The 18929-nt window shown below is 37.4% G+C and overlaps 1 long non-coding RNA gene across 1 annotated transcript in view; it reads right to left on the bottom strand.

Moving 5' to 3' along the window:
- The window catches only part of LOC148224067 (uncharacterized), a 35121-nt gene extending 17601 nt beyond the window's left edge, over positions 1-17520 (bottom strand). Inside the window, exon 1 of the long non-coding RNA XR_015803579.1 lies at positions 16893-17520. This is a non-coding gene — a long non-coding RNA (uncharacterized LOC148224067). The remainder of the gene's footprint in view (positions 1-16892) is intronic.
- Positions 17521-18929: the final 1409 nt, after the last annotated feature.

The following is an 18929-nucleotide window of genomic DNA, read 5'->3' as shown; positions in this document are numbered from 1 at the left end:
CACACAAAAATCAGCCTCTAAGACCAAGCAATGATATATCTGTAACTACCTTTATAAAAAGAAGTCTTTTAGCACCTAGCTTAGAAATGTAACAAGGTTTCTGATACTTTACTTTTAAAACATTTTTTTCCCCCAGTATTTCTTAATTGCACATATTGCAATAGTGTATGGTGTTTCCTAACTGGCAAAATGATGTTTGACTCAGGAAAGTGCTTTCAGGAGGTGATTCTCAAATAACTAAAATCCTTAAGGGCCTTATCCTGTCCTCGCATTTATAAATGAAAGGTGCCCACATATTTTCTACCTGCTTTTTATGTACTTTTTTTTTTAGCAAGTAAAACTGCCTACAAAGTAAGCAAACTCCCTGTAAATTTTCATCATCCTTCATTTTAGCTGTTGCTTAAGATATCTTTGAAGAATTAATAGGAACTGGTGTCAGTAACAGAAACCAGTTGGTTGTATAAATAAAATTCAATTTTACTTCCAGGAGTTGAAAATAAAACCTGTTCCTTTCAAATAAATTATTTTTTTATTGTGCTAAAATGCAACCTCCAGAGCCACTGCTGTGAATCCTGTTTTTATCCAAAAAGGAGTTAATCAGCTTTACATAGTGCTAAAAAGATCCTGACAGCAAGTAACAGTGTGTTGTGATGATGAAATCCTAACTTTGTCTTTGTGTTCCATCAGAGCACCTGCCCACACAGGTACAGGGCTGCATTCCCAACTCCATCACCACATGTTGGTACACAGTCACCATCCAGCCCCTGTAGCTCCAATGCAACATTAATTTTGCAACATGATTACAGCTGATAAACATAATGTGAGAAAAGTGAATGCAATATTTATTAGCACATGTTAACTTCTATCTGAAATCAGTACATATTTTCATATTTATAAAAATCAAGATGCAATAATTGAATATATTTTAATGGCGTTTTGGAGAAAAACTTGTCATTTTTCTTTACCATTTTACTTATTTCACACACTAAAATTAAATTTAAAATGAAGCCTCAAGAATCATTGACTTAAAAATACCAAGCACCCAAAAAGAATCTTTTACCAAGAAGAAGTTTTGAGTTGTGACTTGAGTGGGACTTGAGTGGGAAGGGGTTATTAATTCAATAGCAAGAGAATATCCATAAGGCTCCAAGGAAGTTAATAAGGATTATAACAGTTCTCACTCTTTCTTCACACCACTTCAAAATTCTGCAAATAAAAATGAGGATAAGATATTTGTGTTAGGGATCTGGAATTCTAATAGACAGAAGAGGCATCAGTACTACACCATTAACATTAATACTTGTACAGCAGCTACGATCTTGGCTTTTTTAAATGGGATACACCTCCAGGCAGATTTTTACAAAGAATTCTGAAGCCAGAAGCACAATTAGCCCAGGGTCAACAGCCTGAATCATGACTCAGTCCAGGGACATCAGATCATGGATCAACATCTTTGATAAAAAGAACCAAAGCAGAATTAAGCAGGTTGCATACAAGCAAAGACATAATGAGTAGCAATATTTTCTTCTCCTGAGTTTGAAGAGGAAAATAAATGAAGAACTATGATACAACAGCCCTATGTTGATAACACTGCTATATTCTTCTGGGGAAAAATACTTTTAAAAATAGCCCAGGACTGTGGTGTTTAACACCTAACTGTGAACCTTAGTGAGTTAATTCCATGTTCAGGCTCTATAGCTATAGACTCACATACATAGCTTTACCCATATGAACAGTTTCAAAAATTTCAAAAGGATGAAACACATACCATACAATATTCATCTGAAAGGAATAAGTGCACTGTAGCATGAATAAATAATGCTTAGTGAAAGGTTGGGTTTGAGACAGCCTTAATCAAAGAATCTTAGAAAGGCTTGGATTGGAAGGGACCTCACACATCATCTTAGTTTCAATCTCACCTCCATGGGCAGGGATGTCACCCAGTAGATCAGGTTGCTCAGGGCCCCAACCTGGCTTTAGGATGGGGATGAGGAAATCTTATTTAAAACAAAAAACAACCAACCAAACAACAAAAAAACCCAACAAAAATAATAAAAAAAGAACTATTGGGTCATTTTAAAGACAAGCATGTCCACATGTGAACATGCACAATCTGATGCAGTGACTTCTTTCTGCCTCCATCACTTCAGCTGCCACCTCTGAGGGAAGGGAAACTGCAGAGCTCTGTCTCCTGGGACACAGATCTTGAGTATGAGGTATCATCTGCCAGCCAGACACCACACTTCTCCCACTTCAAGTCCTCTCCTAGGCTAAGAGACCACAGGAGTAATAGGAACAGCAAAGCCAAGAGAATTTCCTTTTTCACCCCATAGAAATATGACAGCATTCCACATTAAATAAGTGTTGTGGTTACCAATCTCCTTCAGTTTTGAGCTTGCCTTAAGCTGCTGTTAGAGAATTATTTCCTTTTTTGACAATTTGCTGACATCTTGCTAGCATGGGTGAAGTCATCATTAAATTCTCTTCTCAAGACTCACTGTAAACTCGATGGGAAAGTAAACACTTTGCACAATGGATTTTTAGCTTTGTGCGTTCCTCTAGTTGCTTTTGCAACACAAGCAGCTTTGCTCAGCAGCAAATCCTATTCAAGTAGTTATTGTGATTGCCTGCACTAACATGAGACACTCATTTAAGAAGATTACAAAATAATGATGAAATTGCAGCATTACTACATTGTAAATCTCATCAGTGAGGATAGAGAGAAGCTCTCAGAAAGTAACAGATTGTTATTTCAAGTTTCTCCGTTTCCATTATCTGACTTCTCTGAACATAAGGAAACTAAAGACATTGATATTTTAAACTTAATTAAATATTTCAGAGACAGTTGTATGTAATGCCTATACTGTAGTTTAGAAGTTTAGCTTCACCCCAGAGTTAACAAATGAGTAGCAGGTGATTAAAATGCTGATTATTTTACCAGTAACTTGTTTCAGAAGCATTTATGTTGGTTCTTTAAACCACCTTGTGAAAGCAGGGCAGCATCAGATTCTGCACGGGGTATTTTTGTACCATGTGAAGTATTTAAAGTGCTTAAAGCTCTGAAGCACCTATCTGCTGAAAATCTCAGTAAGATATCCACTACTTTAAGGATATTGTTAACAAATATTCAGTTAAATGAAGTCAAGAATTCAGACTGATTACTATAACCAGGCTGGGGAGGCACCAAATCTATAAAATTCAAATGTTAGATTGCTTTTACTGTTTATCTGAGAGGCTCAGTTCCAGGCAAAACTGAAGACTACTGGAATTATCTAAAACTTCAGTCCCATCATAAAAACAAACTGGCTGCTCTTGTTGCAGGATACCTCACTCCCTGCAGATAATCTCATAAAAATATTTCCCTTTTCTTCCCCTTAATTGCACACCTTGAGGGGTTTGTACCTTTCTGTGCCATACTCTGGTCATGTGCTCTGCTATAAAAGTGGGAATGTTGGCTGCCTCCAGGACAGTGCAGTGCCTCATTAAAAAATGAGTAACTGCTCTTCTCAGCTTGGATGCATTGGCATTTTTTACATCTCTGGCATCCTAACAGAGTTGTGAGTTACTGAGAGTAGTCAGTGCTCCCACTTGGCCTGAACACCTTATTTGAAGCAGTTTATATAATCAACAGAGCAATTTATGCCCATATTCACAAGTGGTTCACACAGCCAGACTCTCAGTCAAAGTATTATAAAGCACATTACAGTATGTATAAGGCTTTATGTACAGATATTCTATATGCATTCATACCTAGATATGTCTTAATTTAACATGCTTTCTGGAAAGGACAAATACACATCTTATAGAGAGAGTCAAACATAGATATATTTTAATATAATGTACTTTCTGAAAAGGATAAACCTTAGCAAGTGAAATCTTTCTCCTGTTGAAGTTAATAGTAAATAACCTCAAAAGTACATGAAGCCTGGGACAAAACGAGGATTATTTTCACAAGTAAGCTTAGGTAAGGAGCTTTTGGGGGTGACATTTCTGGTGAAGCTAGTGGATAACAAAGGGTAGTTGACAATGAATAGCTATAATCCATTACCTTTCCCTCTGCTTTTGCCCTTAAAGCAAAGAAGGTACTCCAAGGACAGGAGTCTGCTAGAAAAACTGCATGACAGAAGAATAAAATGAAAAAAAAGAAATCTAGTTCTCATTTATCAGGAATACTCTAGCCACAAATAGAGCTCCATTTGAGCTACCTGTTCAGGTGAGTTATCTTGAAAGGAGTTTATATTAAACAATTAGCTGAGAGCTGGGTTGCATCTCTCTTGTGGGTAAGGCAGCTGGCAGGCACATATCTGGTTTGTATTCCCACTGCACTGCAGGTATCTCTGCCCCAAGACATTCTGGGCTTGCAAAATACACCACTGTTATTACCAACTATTAACTCAAGTTATTAAACATTTTAGGAAATATTCTGGTTGCAGAACATGCATTTTCATAGCCCTTGCTGCAGCTTGCCCGCATAGAATTTCATCTTATTTCCGTCCAGAAAGGAAAGATTGATTTTTATATGATCACCAGAGTTAGAAGAGACCTTAAAGACCACGTTATTCCAACCCCCCTGCCATGGACAGGGACACCTTCCACCAAACCAGGTGCTCACAGCTCCATCCAGCCTGATCGTTTATTTAATCTATACAAGGATCCTTCTTAAGATTTTAAGATCCTTCTTAAGTTTCTTAAAAATCTTAACCAAGATTAATACCAGCTGGAATTATTGTTGCCAGTTCAACACTTCCACAGCTGTGGGGCATCCACAGCTGCTCTGGGTAACCTGTGCCAGAGCCCTTTTCCCTAATACCAAATTTCTTCCCAATATCTGATCTAAACATGTCTTTCCTCTTAAAGCCATTCCCCCTTGTCCTATTATGGACATGAGACACTTGCAGGGATCAGCAGGAAACCCTGCTAAGAATTTGCTTTTATTGTAAGGCACAAACACTTTTCAAATTCTTGGTCTGGTGATCCTATTCTAGTCATTCTAGTTTTCAAGTAATTTGAGAAATCTCTATTGCTTGAAAATATGCCTTCATTATAGCTTTTATAGCTTAACGTTAAAACATCTGAATTTCTTTGTGGAAAAAAAAATCAACTTAGTGTCATAGCTAGAGTATACTGTATTTAAAACATTTAGATTAAGGGGAAATGCTCATTTTAATTTTGAAAAACAAAGTAAAAGAGAACAATATTGTGCTTTCAGATTTCAAATAGCTTCTGGCAGATGACATATGTTCCCCAAAAGCATACTTTGGGGATTTGGGCCTTGACAGAAGCAAAGGACTAAAAGGATGAGCAACCAAGTGATATATTCCATCTCTGTTTTTAATAATGCTATCATTTGTAGCATTTACAACAAAAACAACAACAAATGAGTATTCACAAAGCAACAGCTGTCCTTTTCTTCAAACTACTCTTAAAGATTATCTGTCATGATGTTTACAAAAACTTGACAATGGTTAGGCAGACGATATTCTCTAATTGCTTATTACTTATGCCAAAGATGAGAAAAATTTCGTCCCTAGAAAGAGTTTCTCCTATCTCCTTTTTAAATTTGTCTTGGGGAATAGGGGTTATATTTTCCTCTATGTTCTAAACATAAGTAATAATGATAGAGATCCTAGATGTCATCAATATTAGAGAAAAAGAAAAGAAAATAATGTTTATTTTTCCACTAGAGCCTGAATTCTCAGTTACAGACTATTATGTACAACAAACGACTCCTGTATTTATGCTAGGTAATAATTTACTCCAAATGTATGAAATTATGTCTAATCATTTCTCTTAGGTAACTATATTATATTAAAAAATCTGATGTGTGAAATCATATTTAAATGTCAAATTGAAAGAAATCCACCAAACATATCTCTCCAGGTAGCACAGGAATGCTAACATTAAACTGCAGACAGGAACACAATTAATAAAAAATCCAAAACCAAGCCCAAAGCAAAAACGTATATCCAGCATAAACCCAGAAGTAAATTTTAGGATACATCACAAGAGATTTTCAGGCAAATAAAGAGTTCTTTAGGAGTGCTGCTGAGATTCAACAATATCAAAACAGGTAGTTTTCATGAGCTGCCTTAAAATTCTTTAGCTATTACTGTTTCTGGCACAAGTAATATAAAAAAAAAAAAAAAACCTTGATATCAAGACTAATATGATTTCAGCTCCAGGGGTACAGGCAGTAAGATTCATCTGTCACTTTGCCTCCACCTAGTACAGATCTATGTGATAGGTGATCTCAAAATATCTTATCACACTGGATTTCTTAACACACAAACCAGGGAGGAAATGTGGAGGTGAAAAAAGCTGTCCTAAAAGTTCAGTGCTTCAAGAACCCTTTGAATACTAGGCTTCTAATTCTGCTGAAATTTTGAATTCTTCTCTCTAGGACAGTGATTTCTAAATTCCAATAAAACAGCTCAATCCTCAGGCTGTGGGCATTCTCTAAAGAAAACTGGGTTTCTCCAATTCTGAATGTTTGGGGACAGGGAAGGAGGGAAAATAAATGGAAATCCATTCTCCATTCATCTAAAAACAATCCAGTAATCAGATGATTCATATCAGTCAAGTGCTCAAGAGCTATATAGAATATTCTAACGATAAAGATCTCCTCTGAATATGTATATAAAAGCTGGAATGATTTTTTTTAGTACTTCAACAACTTCAGCAGTAACCCAAGAAGCACAGGGCTGGGATTGTTCAAACAGGAGCTAATATTCAAATAACCCATCAAAACTGTATTTCCAACAGACTGGCATCATGAAAAGAATTTTGGATAAAGGGGAACAGATGAAGAGAAATAGCAAAAAGAACTCAGAGGAGCTGTCAAAGTCCCCCAGGACAGTTTTAGACAGAATTAGGACACCATTTGCAGGGAAAGTTGTTGTTATGGACACTGAAGGCTCAGCCCCAGCTCTGCATGAAGAAAGCAGCCAGAGAGGAACCTGACTGTTCAGCTCCGATCAGAATTACATTTACATTTATTTAGTCTCATAACCTGTGGATTCCAAATTTTAAAGTAGCAGTTCAGGCTCAGACTGGACTTTAATATTGGATACACGTCCAGGAGAAAGAGAAAAGCCCTGGGGTGCCCTCTCCCTGGGAAATCTGAACAAAATTGGGATATGGAGGCGCATTCAGGATACTGATACATCTTTTAGAGATGCAAGAGTTAAGGAACAGCACTCCGAGTTAAACACTGACAGGCAGCATTGGGCAGCTGGAAGTACAGGTAGAGAGGCACCATCTGGGAGGTGTTAAGTGATACTTTGGAAAACTATTCCCCTGTACAAAGAGGCAGTGGCACACAGCAGGTTCACAGCCTTAGCATGGTGCCTCAGGGCTTAGCTCATCATCCCTGGCTGCTGAATCCCAGCTATAAATCACAGCGCCGACCTGCACCTGACTTTCCCATGTTTTTGCTGAATCCTGTAGGCACTCTCTTCTTCTCCCCTCCACAGTCTTCGTGGCCCAAAGCTTGGCATTATTAATCTTTGATTAGAGATTAAAAACAGCTTTACAAGAAAGCAGATGGTTCCCAGAACACAGACTGTGGTGCTGGGATATTCTTAGTGAAAGCAAAAAAATTCTAAATTTTGTACCAAATAAGACTGACAATTATAAAAAAAATCCACTGGGACATTAGGCCACAGATGCAGATGATTTTTTTTGCCACATAAGGGCAATAATCTAGCATGGAGTCCAAGGGGTTCTTCTTAGGAACCTCCAGTCCAGCTGGGCACAGTATTCTGAGAAGTTGGACCCTGACTTCTCACCCCAGCATTTCCTAATGGTTAGTTTCAGACATTTCCTCTCCCTGCTATTGCCTCTGCATCACACTCTTAGCAGCTCCCTGTGCAGTGTGAGGTTACTCAGCAGCTTGAGTTATCTAAATTTCAATAGACAATGCAGTTTCCAAGAGTTAGGGGACACAGTGACTTCAGTAGCCAGAGCTCTTTTCCAATATTCAGTCTCTGATTTATTATGCAGTGATATAACAAATGTTTTGAACCATTTGCAGAGTGGCTAAACAGTTAATTTACCAAATTACTGTATTTCCAGACTGTGGAACATACCCTGGCTTTCTGATGGAGTGGAAGGAGGAGGAGGAGAGTAAATATTCCCCTTAGTAAGTACTAAGAGACTGAAGAAATACGTTAGAAATATACATTGACATACAGAACATTAATTAAAGACAACCAATTAAAGCCTTTACATCTCTCTATTTCTTATCTCTATCCCATTTCTTATCTTATGAAACCTTTGAATTGAAAAGACCATTCTAAAGGCAGTAAGTGGAGTCCAAGGTAGTAGATAAACGATTATAAAGTCTCTGAGAGGCACACAGGTCTTTAGAAGTAAGGATAGAATTTAGAAATTGATACTACCTCTGCATGCTCAGCCACAAGACTCTCCACATTGCTCGAGGTGATCTACAGACACTGGCAGCAAGAGTCACTTCAGTTCAGAACTCTGCAAAATTGCCATTTTCCTTCCAGAGAAAGGAGCCTTGCAGTGGCAACATTCTGCAGGGCACAGAGATGTACAGACACTTGGATTTTCAGTAGCAGCTAACACCTTAGGCCAGTCAGCCCAGAGTACTCACACAGATTTGATAAAATGAAGTGATGGTGCAAAGCCTACTTTCAACAAAAGAAAGAACTTCAGTAATTTAGGCCAGTACTTACTATATTAATTTTTAACAGAGGTTCACCGACTAAGGGCCAGGTAGATGCCTACAGCAACCACATGCACAAAATTTAACTGCACCAAAACCCTTCTTTTCTTTAAGTCTGTCTCTAAAATTACAGTCCAAACCACGGCACAGCAATGAGTTGAACTACAACAATTATTTTCCTGAAACAAGAGCTGGCAACATGCTTTACATTACTGGCTTGCATAAATATCTCTTCTTCAGGTGGTTTAATGCACCATTCAACAAGTCATCACAGGCTGCTGTAAATTATTTGTGCATATTCAGGAAGCAGCTGTTAGGAAGCCTCACAGTTCTAGATGTAAATCACATGGCTACAGACTTCCTGGGAGAAGTAAGCACGGCTCATGTCAAGATACTTCTTGTATTAAAGAAAGGAAAGGAAATGTTAAAATAATGCTCTAGATTTGGAGCATTTTCTTTCACTGATGAGTTGGAATTTAACAGACTAAAGAAACTGACTGAAAATCATGGTGGTCAGTTTATTCTTTTTTTAAACCTGCAGCCTCAGGATGTGGTAAAAATGTTTTATTCAGAAATAATTTTAACTAAAACAAGATAAAGGGGAAGAAAGTTTCATGTATAAATAAAAATGTTAAAGACAGCAATTCACCTGTCTGATCCAAATCCCAATTAGATGGGCTAAATTTGAATTTGAGAGCTGGATTTGGGTTAAAGCACAAAGGCTTTAAAACTCTTTCAAACTCATACAAAGTTAGTCATCTCAAGAAACAAGTTTTACCTGTTCTCCAAAGCCTTCTGGCTTTCTGGCTGAAAATCTAAACTTGGCCACTCTGAAAAAAAGAAATGTGTCATGGAATTGAGCCAAAAAAACTTAATGCAAGTTCAGGCATTTAAATATATTAAGGCTGAAATGCCATACAATACTGCTCATGAAATTCTAGCAATCTTTCTCTATCTGCTTGTTCACAGCAATAAAAAAAATAGTTATGAGTTTCCCAGAATAAATAATTTAAGTATTAAGAAAACTAATGAGCCAGAATACTGTTGAAAAAGAAGTATGTGTGTTTCAGATAATTTATGCATGCAAAAACATTTAAACTTGCATTTATAAATTTAAAATAGATTTATAAAAAACTAATTTTTTTAATGGAGACCTAAAATCTCTACCTCCCTATTCTCCTTCTCCCTTATATATTGCCTGTCTTCTGAGCACACCACCTAGACATTTTCTCAGTTTAGCTTTAATGAACATTAAAATAAAGCAATTCTTCTGTGTAAAGCCAAAATACAGTGTTTCAGATTGACGCTGGAACTCACTGAAACTGTTGAATGCAGCTGCATACATCCACCTTTAATTAAGATTGCTGCAGGTGCAGGTATTCCCAAGCTGTCCAAAAAAAATGACCTGCCGAGGAAATCAAGCAAGCAGGGTCAGAGATTCTAACTGGAAATTATTTTATCCATTAGGAAGACATGAGAGAAGATAAATGTAGCAGAGAGGTGGCTCAGAGAGAAAAGCATTACTCAGGCAGGACAGTGCTGCAGGGGATTCCCTCTTGGGAAAGGTGAGAGTAGCAGGAGCTGCAGCTGTGACCAAGCATCTCCTCTCCTCCTGTGTTCAGGCAGACACCTCTTTGCACGTGTCTGAGGATGAATAAGGGAGCACCAAAGGTTAATCTGGTAGCACAGCATGGTACACAGTGCCTTGCCTGCTGCTCACCTCTGCAGGTTGGGTGGGTGACAAGGAAGAGCCTGTCAAGAGCCTGGGCACTTTCACTTATTCATGTCCCTTTCTCTTGAGTAAATATATACTGGAGAAAATGCAAATATATTTTTAGTCATCCTCACACCACATACATATATAAAAATACACACACAGACACACAAATGCTGTCTCTTTGGAAGCCATAAGAACAGATAAGCCATTCTTTGCACTGCTCCAGAGTGTTCTGAATTACACTGGTCCTTCACACAGGACCTCTCATCACTGTGGACACCAGCCCACCTTGCAGCACACCACCAGCCAAGCAAGGTACAAGCAGGAAACAAAACTTCTCCAGAGTGCCTATAACCAAAATACAGGAAAGCCTCAAGCTAAGCCAAAGGAGGTTTTGATTAGACATTATGAGAAACTTCTTCATGGAAAGGGTTGTGAAGCACTGGCAAAGGCTGCCCAGGGTATGGGTGGATTCACCAAAAAATGCTTGGATATGGCACTTGAGGACACTGTTGAGTGGTTTACATAGTGGTGGTGCTGGGTTGACAGCTGGACTTGATGATCTTAAAGGTCTTTTCCAATCTTAATGATTCTGTGCTTCGCAGAACTAAAGGAAAAATAAAGCCATGCAGGCGCTGAAAAAAAAAAATATATATAAATAGGTGTCCTGTTTCAAAACTTCCACTTTAATCTAAGAAATGGAAACTTTTGATGGACATCAGGTTGTGTGTCCCTGAAATGAAATATGGATCTCTAGCTTTTATGAAAGTAAATTATTTCAAAGAAGGCACAGAGGAGAAAAGACATCTTAAATATAATACCTTTCCTGAGGACGAATCTCTCTCAGTATCAGTTCATGACACTGCAGACTTTGATGCTGCTTTGACAAATATTTTCTCTAAGGTGAACTTTAAGTTCCTTTAGTTTAGTTTTACCATTTTTTTTTCCACTTTTAGTTTATGTAGGAATTGCACTGAAATGATAACCTCTATTCCCTCCAAACAGACGGATTGGAGAATAAAGACCATTTATTTCTATTAAACTGTACCACTTCATATTAAGGTTATCCAGGCCACTAGCTCATGACAAAATATCTTGTTCAATGTAATTTCAATTTCAACCTGCAAGAAAAAGCAGAAGATGCACTTGAAAGAGCAGTGCAAGCTATATATATTTTTTTAAATTTCCTTAAAGAAAAAGGGAAAAAATGAAAAAGTTATTTGTAATTCTGACAAACTAATGAAAAAATTACCCTGATATTTTTCTTTTTACTTCCAATTTTGAAATGGCCTGCAATTTTCAAGACATTGTTTTAAAATTTTGTCTTAAGTTCTTGCCTTATATTTTTTTGGGAAAAGCAAGTTATCTCCTCATTCCACATTGCTTTGCAATCTCAAAATAGTCATCTAACATGAGAACACAGTCAGAGCTGTAACAAGAAGAGCTGCCAAGATAACAGCAAGAAATTCCATCCTTTCCTTTCACCTTAGTCTAAAATGTAAAATACAGCATTTTAAAATGTTTCATTTTGAACTATTATTTGAAGTCTAGATTGAAAAAAAGGTAAAACAGCCTCTGCCACCTGAAAAGCCTCAGTTGAGTCTCAATTCAGATCTTTTTACTTTTTTAATGCATTAGGGTAGAGAAGAAATTATTTCCCTGTTCTTTAACTCAGTCACTCCATTTTCTCTTGCACAATTTTCGGGGACTGCCATCTCTAGCTCTTCCAATTTTTTCCTTCCATTCATCTGCCATCATTTCTTGAAGCATAATGCAATGGCAACTTATCCAAGGGCACCAGATAATGGTTTATTTCTTTCCTGTTGCTCTGTTTAACAATACTTTTCTATTCATATATAAAAGTACTACAACTTTTTAAGTCTCCATTTGAGCTCTGAAATTTTATTCAAAAGTCCCCTAAAAACTTTTAAGTGTCATTGTACCTTCTATTTTCCAAGAATTGAAAGCGCATGTTTTCAGTTTTGCTGGAAAACTTTTTTCCAAAATATAAGACTACGGTTTCCAGCCCCTGTATTTCAGGAATTTACAGGCATGGAGTTATACCTACATGAAAAGTTGTCAGCAGTCAAGGCTCAAAGATACTCATTTACACCTCAAACAGCAGCTGATGCATAGGAAGGAAAGATCTCTGTTCAAAATGCTTTGAGCATTCTTAAAGCACTAGTGCAGAGCAGACACAGAGTGAAATAGTGAAACAAATGAAAAAAAAAACACCTTTGAGACATTTCTCTAAATTAGTCTATTAGATGTGGCCTAGTGGAAGGTGTCTCTGCCCTTGCCAGAGATCTTGATGATCATTAGGGTCCCTTCCAACTCAAACCATCCTATGATTCTATCATGTGCTCTGATTTGTCATAAGTAATTTAAGTGGAGGTTTGCATCTTTTTCTCTAAATTTGCAAAAATAGGCAGAAGAACACAAAGTCCTGATTCAGAATAGCATTATTTCACAAAAAAAAAAAAAAAAAAAAACCAAACCTGTTTGCAGATTAATTTCTTTGCCAAACCCCTGTTTGGCACAGGGCTATGGGGAAGCATTTCAGCTCCAGCCTTGCCTCAGTGTTACAGCTTGTGCATTCAATTTGAGAGAAGGAATTTGGTATCCACCAATTCTCCAAAGAATACAGATTACAACATCTAAAGGTCTACTCTCTGTTCTCCTCAGTGCAGCATCATTTTGCATCAAGCCAGGAGTCATTAATGAGACAGTAACTGATGGTAAATTGTGTTCTGATATTTGAACACTAAGAACTAAGCAGAAAGCCATACAATTAAGGCTGCTGAGGACAAAAATGATATCCCAGACCTCTTGTAGAGCAGTTATCACAGTAATATGGCTTAAAATAAATGAGCAAGCTTTAGCATTCAGTTTTGTTTCTGTTACAGAGGATAGATGAAGCTTGACACTGATTTTCTTAAAAATGATTAAAATTTTAAAACTAGTTTACTTGATGAAAGGGCACATTTTGATGTAATTATGTTCAAACTGTCTTCTTGGCATGCAAGGCTTACCAGTTGTTTCACTTGAGAAAAGAAACAGATATAGGGATAAAGAGTGGCTAGTAAACCTTGAACTTATTCTTTATGAAAAAAACCTCCTAAAATGAGAACAATAAATGGAATTCAATGCTACTGTCAGGGTAACTGGGACAAGGAGGACAAAGGAAGCTTAAAAGCTAAAAGAATGCTCGAATATTTTCAAAATAACCCACAAAATCCTGTATTTCAAGTAAAAAAAGAAAAAAAAAAGGAAAAAATAAGACTTCTTAGCTAATATTAAGATTATTAAAATTAAAGATTGTAAGAAAAATATTTCTGTTTCCTACATGGAAATATGTTTGACCGGGTTTCAGATCAGCATGCATTTTTTTCTTACTCCTTCTTCCCAAACTGAGAAAAAGCACTGTGCTAGGAAATTAATGATTATCCTTCATGGGTCCATTGAAGTGAACAGTATTGTGTTCATAAAACGAACAGCATAGAGGAAATGAGAGCCAAGTCTTTTATTGGCTCAGCAGTTCAGCTGGGAGATGGATTTCCTTGCAGAACTTGTTTAGACTGCCCATCTCCACACGATTAGACAGGAGGCTGCTGGTGGCAAATTGAAATATCCAAACATCTATTGAAAGGAAGGAGGGGGACCAGAAGGAGAGAGGCAGCATCCACCAGACAACAGTGGATGATGGAGAAGTAAATGATGCTGTAATTCCAGCACCTGGACATCCCCAGGGATGCCAGAGAGCTGCCATACAGCACAGACAGTAACTCCAGCCTTATCCCTTCATTGTAAACTCTCTGATCCAGTTCCCTGCCTGTCTCACACATCTCAGTTCAGTAAGTAGCACTGGATGGCATGAGAGAGATTTCCCTTTCTATGGATTTGGAAAAGCTGTGCTTTTGGACTCTGCTCAGTTCGAGTCAGCAAGGAACTTAGCCCTGTGCACTACACACTGTACTTCAGTACAAAAGCAGGAGCTAAGATTTAAGCCTACCATGTTTTGGCTTCTACATCAGCCACATAAAAACAGAAACACCTCATATATATATATACATTACTGAAGTTAATAATTTCCTCATTTTCAAATCTCACTCTTACCCCTTCTTGAATTTTTAAATGCCTTTTGAATGACTCCTGACTTCAAGTTAACAAGCAGTGCTGCTTCTAAATCACAAGCCTTAAGTACTGTTGTCCCCAAACCTTGTCCTTTCTCCTCTGAGCAGTATTTTATGATTGGGTTGCTTTAAAATCAAATTTGTAACATTTATGAAACAGGAAAAAACCACAAAAACAGAAAAATATTTTAATTAAATAATACAACTACTTTTAAAATTTCATCTAATAGCTGTATAATTTCTTTATATTTTGCTTAAAAGTAATTTTATTTGGAACAGAGAAGGATTCAGATCATTGTAACTAGAAGGAAAGTTTAACTCACAGTCCTAAAGTAGTCTATCACAGGTAGCTATGAACTTTTGTGCACATCTTGGATCTGTGGTGAAACTAGGTCCAAATAATTATCCTAAGCCAACCAAGGGAGAATGAATGGTAGGCTCAGTTACATCAACAACATATCAGACCTTCCTTACACTGATTCCCTTTTTTTACAAGTGGGATTTTAAAGGCAGAACTCTAAATCTGCTCTAAAATAATTTTAACAATATTGATGCAATTATAAAGTAACTGGTAATCAAAATGTATCCCACAATGTTGACCAAGCATTTTTTTCATTCTAATAGACAGCTAGAGAATTTTTCTTTAAAATACTCATAGCTTTAGACAACAGCAAAATAAATTTTCACCTCAAGAATATTAGTTAATGGCACATCAAACTTTTATATACCGTGAAAGATTAAGGTAACTGTTGCCAGAGAACAACCTCTGTTACTCAGAGGTATAAAAAATGGTGGCCTGACATATTTAAAAGCTGAAATTAGCAGCTTATCCATAAGAAACTCACAGCAGGGATTGGAGCCATATAAAAATTCAGATCTCTTCACAATCATTATGACTAATTCTGATGAAGGATTATCTTGTGCTTACATTTGTAGAAGTCTGTGATAGGCAGATTTCACCCCCCCAAAAAACTAAACTGTAAATATTGCATTTACAGCTGCTCCTGTTAGATGTCTAACTATAAATTTATTTAGGAATGGGATCAAGATAGATACACCCACTTCCATGGGTATAAGCAATGATACATAATGACTAACACCAGCTTAATTTGTTCTTTGAAGAGCTCATTGAACCTTTATAGATCAGTTTCTTCATTTGCAAATGTGGTTTTTTTACAGTTATTGGCATTCAGAAAAGTCTGTTACTCTTTCAAGTGCATCATTTCTTAAAGAATCTGCATGCACACGCTATAGTCATTGGGGAAAGGATGAGTAGAAGACAAGGAAAAGTAGGGTTATGATGGTGCTTCTCCCTAAGGACTTCTGCAGTTTAAATATTTTATTATGCATTTTTTCCGTGTTAATTTAACTTTTTAGCAATTTTATTTTAAATTAAATCAAACGAAATTAAATAAAATTTCACTAATGTTATCATTTAAATTTTAAATTACATTTATTTTTGATAAAGAGGGCAAAACAGTGAAGAGGGGCACTTAGAAACATCATTATGCAGCATCCTCACTCCCTAGATTCAAGATCATAATCAGCTACATTTTCATGACAGGAAGGAAAAATTCAGAGCTACCCAAGAAGACTCTGGAAATAAACAGTTGTTTATGTGCCTTCTGTCAACATACAGTTCAAATCACTGCCAAGTCCTCCTCCTTTCCATCATGGACTAATGGCCTCTGGGCAGCTGCCAGGGAAGAGCAAAGGATATGCCCGTGTCACTGTCTGGAGCATTTGGTCGTGATTCCACATCACTGCCCTGGAGTCTGCTGGTGACAGCACAGGAACCCAACAGCTGCTGGCTCCGGTGCTGAAGCAAACCCAGCACTGCAGACAAAAAGCCAGCACTGGCAGGACCTGAGGTGGGTGTATTGAGCACGTGTGCTAGCCCAGCTTCTGGAGTTGCTCTTGCTAAGTCTGCATAAAAACTGGCCCAGGAACAGTAGATCACCTCTAAAAAGTCTCTTGCTGCATGTACTTTGAGTACATTGAGCTATTAAAAAAAAAAGAAATCCCCTTTTAAAGGTTGCAGTGACCCTTTGAATCTAAAGTTTCCTTGTGCACGAATGGAAAGTTTTCCCACCTTCCTCCACCAGCTATCTTATCCCATCCCTTCCTCTAATGAAATTTCCTCTTTTTTTTATCTCTTCTCAGTTCTGTGGCCGATGACACCATAAAAGATAGATGTAGAACCCTGCAGAACACTACACTAACCTTTCATGCTGATAGAGGAGACCTTTAAAGGGTTTGGCTGCAGCCTGTAGACTACCAATAGTGATTTGTGCTATCACCTTTACAGATGCATAATGAATTTCAAGTATCTGAACATCTATACTGGACATACCTTGTTTGGTTGTCAAAAGGGACACCAGGGACCTCCTTTGACTCCCACTGTACAGATCCTCCTAGTGAGGAATCCACAAGGACCTGCAGAAACCATATTTGATTACAAGGACCAGAAACCTGGGGGTTTTTCATCTTAAATTATTGCAACAATGTCAGAGGCAAACTAAAAGTCCTTTAAAACACTTCTGACACATCAAGTAGCTTCAAGAAAATCATGTCTCTGACCTCATTTAATGCATTTTACATTACTTTCACCACCTTTGTGTCATGCACTCAGGTAATTGAAGCGCTGCTGATTTCCTTCTTGTTCTATTTCATTTTGCAGCATCTCCTCATCCGTGCAGGCTTTGATGGCATGCAGCTGAAACACGTCTCTTGAGTTGCTTAGGAGTCCTTTAGGATGAAATCAGCAAGAAAGAGGCAAAGTTTGTTATTTTTACATCACTGCTATGCAAGCACATTTCTGCACCACAGGCTATTGAAGTGATTTTCAGTGTTGATCCAAGCAACGTCATTCCAAAGTTAATATGATAACTTATGGAGGTAGAAAATTACCCTGTTTAAGAGGACTAAAGGTCTCAGAGTTCAACTGGTGAGAAAGTCATGCAGCATCACAACTTGCCATGCAGCTCCTGTGTTTAAGTTTCCCTGTTGCATAGAATAAGGAGCTAATGCCAGTTGTGAATTTCAAAGGATTGGCACTGCAGACAGGAACAGTTGAAGAGTTTATCACCATTGCTTTCCTAATATTATGTATACACAGGAGAAGAGACAGGATTTATTTGTAAAAAAATTAGCATACTATAACACACACAGTTTGAGGATGGAACTAGATCCTCCTTTCGTCCTCAAATATTAGATCAAAAACACTGATCTACATCTTTTTTTTATGACAGCATTAAAAAAAAAAAATCCATTTAAGATCCTACCAGTACATACTACCAAGTTAAGTTGTTAAGTTTCCTGTAGTAATCAGTATATTCATCTGATATTAAGCATTTCAGTATCAATACTAGAATTCTACATTTGCAGTGTTTTAGTTGTATAAAAGACACAAGCTTATCAAATATCTTTCAAGGGGGAAAAAAACAATTTTTAACATAACAGACTGGCTAGGTTTTATAGTGGTGTCTTTTCTTGTTGTCTCTCCATTTGGTGCAATAATTTAATAGTTTCTCACCATCTTTCCCTAATAACAAAAATCTCTTTGCTGTAGTTATAGCTTTATTGTGTCCTTAAACTGTGAAAAAAGCCCCCAAAGCTGAATTTTGACATTGCATAGTGATTTTCAGCCTCACCATTTCAAACTAAACCAAGTAGACAGCAAATCCAAGGTTTATGAAATCTGGGATGCATCAGAGAAATACATGCCATTAAAAGAGACTTCTCTGCATCACTTTATCTTGGTATGGCTTAGAAATATCACACAGTTGAGCTCCATCCCTCTGCTGCCAATTCCCCCTGACTGGGATAGGGAAAAAATGGAAGTAGCAGCATCTACAAGAGTGTGTCTCTGCCACTTTTATCTCTGAATCACCACTTTCTTCCTTCAGTTCAACTACCCAAGTTATAGCAGAATAATTTTGTACACTTTGTGCAATACTGAAAAGATTTTCTGCCTCTCATTTGCATGTCTTTTGGCCACTTTTTTAAGCTCATAAAGTTAGAACAGTATCATAGTTTTGAGCTTCTCAGCAGTAAGGAAAAAGGCATAATATAGTCTCTTTTGGGAGAGCAAGGATGTAGAGGGAATAGAAGCAGCAAAATGTACAATAATTGCTTTAGGGCTTTATCTTTCTGGCTTTGCTGTGAAAAGACCTCATACAAACAAAGTGATTAGCTCATGTTACAGATCATTCCTAAAAAAAACCCCAGAACTTCTCCAGCAGCAGCTCACTTGAGATAGGGCTGCTTTTGGAGATGTTTATTGTTCATGCATCACAAGTCCTCCACAAGTAGGAAAAGCAAAAAAAGAAAGTACATGCAAGCACATCTTGTCCTTTCACAGGAAAACTGAACTGATGGTTTGCACTGA

Source organism: Sturnus vulgaris, chromosome 4, assembly GCF_052056855.1.
Source record: "Sturnus vulgaris isolate bStuVul1 chromosome 4, bStuVul1.hap1, whole genome shotgun sequence".
Lineage (NCBI taxonomy): Eukaryota > Metazoa > Chordata > Aves > Passeriformes > Sturnidae > Sturnus > Sturnus vulgaris.
This window is presented reverse-complemented; position numbering and strand designations above follow the sequence as displayed.